Source organism: Brassica napus, chromosome C5 (assembly GCF_020379485.1).
Source record: "Brassica napus cultivar Da-Ae chromosome C5, Da-Ae, whole genome shotgun sequence".
Classification (NCBI taxonomy): domain Eukaryota; kingdom Viridiplantae; phylum Streptophyta; class Magnoliopsida; order Brassicales; family Brassicaceae; genus Brassica; species Brassica napus.
Window position 1 is genome coordinate 16,742,988 of NC_063448.1, and position 8,425 is coordinate 16,751,412.

The following is an 8,425-nucleotide window of genomic DNA, read 5'->3' on the forward strand; positions in this document are numbered from 1 at the left end:
CTTCTCCTTCCTTTTCCTTAACCTTCTTCCTTCAGTTACCTCATCAACTTGCATAGGCTCTGGTGTAGTGTCTGAAGGGTTGGTTGTAGGTTCTGGTTGGTTTGCTATAGGTTTAGGTGGTGGTCTGAGTGTGTTGATTCGGTTACTATCAATAGATGGTGGGAGGTGAGGGGGGTCGATCGATATCGGTCTCTCTCTGTCGGTCGACGGCTGACTCATGCGGTCGAATGATTTTGACGTAGAAAGGGGAGGGTGGGTGTGGGTGTTTTTCTGCGAATTCCTCATGAGTCATGATTTGAACTGCACTACACTCTGCAAACGATTTAGCAGATGACTTCGATCGATCTTCGTCATGGTCTGTCGATCGATGTGTATCCATTAACATCGGTCGAAACCAATGTGATCCGCCGAAACTCATGGAGCTTTCAACTTCGAAGTCTCCTTCTCTAAGCTTCTCATGCTTCACCACTTGCCAGAAATCGGCATCTATGATGGCATTTACGTGGTGTTTTGATTTCTCAACTCATGCCTCTCTAGCCAAGGATTCTTGCCTCTTTACAGTGTCTCCAGTCTGAACCACTTGCATTTCAAGCTTCCTCACCTGAGTCCCTAAGGTCTCAATTCTTGTGTTCAGACTGTTGTAGGCTGAATCTATCTTCCCATTGAAATCTACCGTGAGTTGTTGCTGTCCTTCCAGAACTCTGTCAAGCATTGCTTCAATCTTGCTTTCCTGAGTCTGTGGTGGTGGATTCTGGTAGAATGAGTTTCCATTGCTTATGCTGTTGTTGCTGAAAGGTTTATGGAACTGTGAACTCTGGTTACTCCTCTGACCATTGCCATAGAAGTTTCTGTTTCCACTCTGGTTTCCAGACCTCTGAAATCCAGTCTCTCCAATGTAGTTCACATCTTCTTCTCCTTCCATGTCTACCGTCTCTTCTCCTTCAGCTGAGCAGACTTGCTTCCTAAGAAGCTCATGAACCACATCTAACTTTGCTCTAACTTTGTCCATCTGCTCCTTCCCTAGGGATGCAACAGACTTCTTCCTCTCAAAGTCAGTGTTCTTGGTGTTGTTGCTGTTCGCTAGATTTTCTATCAGCCTCACAGCTTCCACCGGATTTTTGGTGTTGAAGTTTCTCTCGCTAGCTGTATCAAGAGCCATCTGATACGTCAAGGGCGATACCTCTGAAAAAAGTGCTCAGCAGTTTCACTTCGTTGAATCCATGGTGTGGACAGTCTCACTGGAAGAACTTGAATCTTATCCAAGCATCTTTGAAAGATTCTCCAGTCTTCTGCGCGAATGTAGCGATTTTGCTCCTCCATTCTTCAGCACGTGCCTCATCGAAGAAGTTTCGCAAGAAAGCATTCTTGATTTCGGCTCAGGATGTTACAGATCCTGTGGGTAGCTGCTTAAGCCAGTGCATCGCTTCTCCAGTCAGAGTATACTTGACGAGCTTGCACAATATGTAGTCGTCGGGGACTCCATCCATACAAATAGGAGCGATAAGATCCTCGAACCTCTCTAGATAGTCCATAGGATGTTCGGGCTGTAACCCAGAGTAGGGTATCTGCGACACGAGTGTGTAGTACTGAGGCTTCATCTCAAAATTCTGCCTATGAATCTCTAGAAGTCGAATAGCTGATCTGTTGGTGTAGTACTCATCTTGACGATTGTAGTCAGCCAGTGACCTTGGTTGAGCAGCCTCTTCTACAGGTTGAGGAGCTCCTGTAGCATCAGTGTTAGGTATTACATTCCCCTGAGCGTCTAGTTTCTGACATGTTGCATTACGCAGATGACCATCCTGGTCATACATGTCTCCATTCTCGTCATGTCTGAGAATAACAATCGCAACCATGTTTCGCGACTGATGATCGATTGATGTACGCGATGTAGTATCGATCGATGTCGAACGATGTAGATCGATCGGCGATGAAGGTCGGGTATCGGTCGACGGTTGGGTGCAAGAATCAGTCGAGGTGAAAGCTATTGCGTCGATCAATGTGAAACGTTGGTCATTGCAGATCGTGCGTTCCAAGTGAGCAGGATCTTCTGAGAATAGCAGGCGTTTGTCCTTGTTGCTTCTAGTACTGCTGGGCATGTACCCGAAAAGACAAGAAAATTTTTTGTGTCAGAATGGGGGTAGAGAAAAGAATAAGAATTAATAACACTAAATCTAATGGCGATCAAAGCTCCCGGCAACAGCGCCAAATTTGATACCACTCAAATTACCCTAAGGAGTGAATTACTCTCTCAAATAAGAGGTTCGGTTGCAGTACTTAGGGATCGAATCCACAAGGAGCTAGGAAACCTATTAAATCTAGTAAGGTTATTAATTCTAGGTGCTTGTTGTTTTATGGTTTAAAAGTAAATAGCAATCCTAATTGAGAAAGTCTATTGCTCGACTAACAAGATGATTGGGGGTGTAACTTTATTGGAAGATATTAGATGGATGGTTTCTATTCAGGTGTTGGAGATTATAATCCTATAGATGCCTAACAGTTGCATGCATGATATATTAGAGCTCAACTCCTTAATCACAGTGATCAGCGATGGCAGTGTTTCACTGGTTAACTAACTAGATCTTGGATCTCAACGGTTAGTCTTTTGATCACAAGAGAGTGTCGATCCTATAGGGATATCGATCGATACACCTTTCGCAAATATCAATCGATTATAAGAAGAGACTATCGATCGATGCTTCTAGCTAAGCCCTAGGCGCAAGTTGATAATGCTCACTAGTCTCCTAGATCAGCGGCTAGCATCTCTCTAGTAGTCCTAGCATGACAGATTTGATTCAGGACAGGATGATCTAGGATGCTTGACACATGCAAATTCCTAGGTTCATGTTCTACTTAGCAAGACTAAGACAAGCATTAAGAATAATCAATCAATGAATATCACAACTTAGCAAATCTATAGTTGGGGCTAATCCCTGTAACTTATTTGAACCCTGAATCTAACAAGTAAACTACTCAGACATAGCTAAGAAATTCATGACACAAAATATAGATAAAAACTGCATAGAATAGAATAAATGAATCAATGGAGTTCTAATCACAAATATCTCTATGATATTCTCTCCTAAAACTCTCTGCTGAAAATAAGAATACAATGGTGGCTAAAGTTCTCTGAAAAACTCTAACTTCCTTTTTGCCTCCTAACACTTAGGCAAGTATATAACTATTAGGTTAAAAACTCGTCAGAGGTAATCTTGTAATTTGGTGAAGCCTTGGGTTTAAAGTCGGCTGGAACCAAGTCGCGCGCTCTGCGTCTCGACATCGATCGATGGTGCAGGATGTACATCGATAGATTTCTTCTTCTTCGTATCGACCTCTTTTGGTCAGCTCGGATGAAATATCTTTTAAGCTCCTAAATGCTCCATAATCATCACTTTACTCCAAGATACTTCTGAACCTAAAAACATACCTAATAGGATAGAATATATAATATATAGATAGTAAAACACTTATATACCATAGATGAAAATGAGTCAAAACCATGGTATATCAAGTACTGAGGCTTCAACTCAAAATTCTGCTTCGGAATCTCTGGAAGTCGAATGGCTGATCTGTTGGCATAGTACTCATGTGGACGATTGTAGTCAGCCAGTGCCCTTGGTTGAGCAGCCTCTTCTACAGGTTGAGCAGCTCCTGTAGCATCAGTATCAGGGATTACATTCCCCTGAGCGTCTAGTTTCTGACATGTTGCATTACGCAGATGACCATCCTGGTCATACAGGTCTCCATTCTTGTCCTGTCTGAGAATAACAATCGCAACCATGTTTCGCGACTGATGATCGATCGATGTACGCGGTGTAGTATCGATCGATGTCGAACGATGTAGATCTGTCAGCGCTGAAGGTCCGGTATCAGTCGACGTGAAAGCTACTGCATCGATCGATGTGAAACATTGGTCTTTTCGGATTGTGCGTTCTAAGTGAGCAGGATCTTCTGAGAATAGCAGGTGTTTGTCCTTGTTGCTTCTGGTACTGCTGGGCATGCACCTGAAAAGACAAGAAAAAATTTTGTGTCAGAATGGGGGTTGAGAAAAGAATAAGAATCAATAACACTAAATCTAATGGCGATCAAAGCTACCACTCAAATTACCCTAAGGAGTGAATTACTCTCTCAAATAAGAGGTTCAGTTGCAGTACTTAGGGATCAAATCCCCAAGGAGCTAGGGAACCTATTAAATCTAGTCAGGTTATTAATTCTAGGTGTTTGTTGTTTTATGGTTTAAAAGTAAATAGCAATCCTAATTGAGCAAGTCTATTGTTCGACTAACAAGATGATTGGGGGTGTAACTTTATTTGAAGATATTAGATGCAGGGTTTCTATTCAGGTGTTAGAGATTATAATCCTATAGATGTCTAACAGTTGCATGCATGATATATTAGAGCTCAACTCCTTAATCACAGTGATCAGCGATGGTAATGTTTCACTGGTTAACTAACTAGATCTTGGATCGCAAATGTCGTCTTTTGATCACAAGAAAGTGTTGATCGATGATCCTATATGGATATCGATCGATACACCTTTCGCAAATATCGAGCAATTGCAGAAGACAATATCGATCGATGCTTCTAGCTAAGCCCTAGGCGCGGGTTGATAATGCTCACTAGTCTCCTAGATCAGCGGTTTGCTCTTTCTAGCAGCCCGAGCATGACAGATTAGATTCAGGACAGGATGATCAAGGATACTTGACACATGCAAATTCCTAGGTTCGTGTTCTAGTTAGCAAGGCTAAAACAAGCATTAAGAACAATCAATCAATCAATCAATATCACAACTTAGCAAATCTATAGTTGGGGCTAATCCCTCTAACCTATTTGAACCCTGAATCTAACAAGTAAACTACTCAGACATAGCTAAGCAATTCATGACACAAAATATAGATAAAACTGCATAGAATAGAATAGATGAATCAATGGAGTTCCAATCACAAATCTCTCTATGATTTTCTCTCCTAAAACTCTCTCTCTCTCTCTCTCTGCTGAAAGTAAGAATACTATGGTGGCTAAAGCTCTTCTTGCCTCCTAACACTTAGGCAAGTATATAACTATTAGGTTAAAAACTTGTCAGGGGTAATCTTGTAATTTGGTGAATCCTTGGGTTTAAAGTCGGCTGGAACCAAGTCACGCATCTCGCGCCTTGACATCGATGGTACATGATGTACATCGATCGATTGCTTCTTCTTCGTATCGACCTCTAATGGTTAACTCGAATGATATTTCTTTTAAGCTCCTAAATGCTCCATAATCATCACTTTACTCCAAGATACTCCTGAACATGAAAACATACCTAAATAGGATAGCACATATAATATATAGATAGTAAAACACTTATATACCATGGATGAAAATAGGTCAAATCCATGGTATATCATATAACAAATAACAAATGAGAGAAGCTAGTGGAAAACATTGTGACGTACCTTAGAGACTAGCTGCCTTCCTGATTCAAGCAAAACTTGCAGTCCAAGAGTTGCCATCACGAAAGCAAACACTATGATGCCCTGTAAATATCAAGTGTTATAAGTTCAGTTTCACTAAACTTGGGCATTCGGTTTGGCTTATCAGTAGGTATGGTTTCTTGTGAGACAAGTAAAACAAAGAGTTGGTAGGCAGAAGATCATACCACAGGCTGCATACGTCGTTTTCCTATAGGATAATTGTGACAACCCGTCCCGTGGGAACTACCTGCCCCGTGGGCCCCAGGCTCACAGCGCTGCAGCGCACCGACCCCAACCCCTCCATTATGAGTTCTCTCTAACTCCATAATTAGGTTGTTGGTGAGCCTCGAACCCAGGACCTCACCTTTAACAACATTCCCACTGGACAAGCTGTCACTAATTGATCAGTTCAATTGGTGACAGCTTGTCCAGTGGGAATACTGTTAAAGGGTGAGGTCCTGGGTTCGAGGCTCACCAACAACCTAATTATGGAGTTAGAGAGAACTCATAATGGAGGGATTGGGGTCGGTGCGCTGCAGCGCTGTGAGCCTGGGGCCCACGGGGCAGGTAGTTCCCACAGGGCGGGTTGTCACAAAAAGTGTCGAGGCTGAGACGCCACGAAGATTAAAGCGGCGGCGCATCGTCGTCGCTAGGTAAAAGCTCGACACTGTATTCATCTGAATTACGGACTATATGCTCCGTCGCCATTCTCCGATCACTTTCTCTCTGCGCTCAATTTTTTTGAAAAGAAAGGTGGTTCTTGGGAAGTTGTGAGAGAGAGAGAGAGAAACAAGAAGATTTGTAGCTTTGTATATATGAAGAGGGAATATAGGACGTTGAGTATACGAGTCTCTTTATTTTATTAATTTATATTTTAATATAAATATACACACAAACACAAACACATTTAGTCAAGAAAGTACCGTTAGTATTTTGGGAACCGAAATTCGCACTGTCGATTTCCGTTTAAATAAAGAAACTAGGAAAACCCTAATTTCTCAGAGGTCCCGGATATCTGCTAATACCACACGCCAAATAATCAGAACATGAAACGAGAACAGTAATGAAATAAGAAATCGAAAAAGAGAGCAAGATAGTTCTTATTCCGAATCTGCGTTTGAGTGTTTACAACAAGGTTAGTGCCTGGGCTACGAGAGCTGTCGGCGAGATTCCTAGTTCTAAAACCCTAAGACGGCAAAAACCTAATTGAGTCGCAGCTCGAATAACAAAAACGGAAAATTGCCTAAAATTGCTTTAAGTGCTAAGTTTGCTGTGAAAGCCTCCCCCCATGCCTCTCGCCTAGGACTCCTTATATACTGGCTCCAAGGTCGGTTTACGCTTTTTCCCTTCTGCCCTTAAGCCGTCATAGCATAAAAATGGAGATATTCCATTTTTTCCGATCTTCGTAATTATCTTCAAAATTTTGTATTTATCCGCGGAAACTTGACATTTATCTTTCTTTGCGAACCAAGCGTAAACCGTCATGCAGCTTACAGGATGTTGGTTAAGAAATCGTAAGTTGGGCTTCGAGTCATGTCTTAGGTCCCTTGGGGCCGTCTTCCGACTCGAAGCGTTTGTTATGGCTTCTTTCGATAAAGAACAAACTTTCCGCGGTTTTAACGGTTAAGTTTGATCGATAACTTAGAATGGCGGAGAATCGTGAAATGGGTTCGCTACGGTCTTCGGGAGATAGCATCGAAGGGCAGACGAGAACGCATGGACTAATGTCGTATCGATGTTTCGGAAGAGCTCGGTCGCTACGTAGCGACCGAGCTTTGGCTCGAGCTCGGTCGCTACGTAGCGACCGAGCTTTTTAGCTCAAGCTCGGTCGCTACGTAGAGACCGAGCGGAACATGTATTCGGTTGCTGCGTAGCGACCCTCTTCGAGCTCTTGTCCGATGACTCGTGTTTCTTCCGCAAAGCTTTTCGTAAAGAAGAATCTATTTCGAAGAAGTATTTGTCGAAGAAGGTTTGTACGTTTTCTTCTTCCGGGATTTTGACGTTAACTTCGTTGCAACCGTTTACGACCCCAACAAGTATTTACAAACCTACTCTAATTAGAGAATTTTTAGTTGAATTGGTGAAAAATTACCGGTTATTGCCGTAATGAGGAATTGGTATAATTTATTTGGCATTTATGATATATTGATATAGTTTTTAACTATAACGCACCAAAACAACAAGGAGTACCAATTCTTTTACATTGCAACTAGGTGTCTTCATGCACCATGTGCAGTAAAAATATTTAAAATATTTTTTAACAGATAAATATAAATTATATTTTAAAATAAAATTTTATTAAAATTGTAAATTTTATTTATCGTATCAATATTTTAATATAAATTTGATTTAATTAAACATTAAAATTATATTTAAGAATATGCATGTATAAATTTGAAATTATAATCTTAGATAGATTTTTCTATCTATTTATTTTAATAAATATTTTAAATAAATTTGTAAAAACTGCATAATTACCAAAAACTAAAATTAAAAAATATTTATAAAATTTGTAGATATAAGAAAATAATGATTTTACGATTAAATTTTTATAACTTTCTAAACAAATTGTATACATTTTTGAAAATTTTAGTAATAAAATTGTATAATTTTAAAATATATAATTAAATTATATTTCAAAATTTTTAATGCCATATTTGAATATATTTATTTTTTAATGATGATTTATGAGTTATTCCATATTCTAAAAAAATTTACAAAAATATAAATTGACATTAAATGTAATATATGAGTTATTACCATATTTCAAAAAGTTTACCAAAAATATAAATTAACATTAATTGCAATTGTCTATGTCATATTAATCTATAAGACATGTCATCAATTTCAGTAGCCATCTCATATTTATTTTGTGAAATTGATTGTAGAAAAGACTTGTGGTAAAATCACTTCGCAAATATAGTCTAGGGGATTTCGTAAGTTTTTTCATTTAAAAGAAACAAAATATCAAAAGTT

General features: G+C 39.8%; 1 non-coding gene across 1 annotated transcript; it reads left to right on the plus strand.

Annotated features, from left to right (window-relative positions):
- The first annotated feature begins 1,215 nt into the window (after positions 1 to 1,215).
- LOC125588167 lies at positions 1,216 to 1,321 on the plus strand. Its single transcript, XR_007324561.1, has one exon. It is a non-coding gene; the product is annotated as a small nucleolar RNA R71 (small nucleolar RNA).
- Positions 1,322 to 8,425: the final 7,104 nt, after the last annotated feature.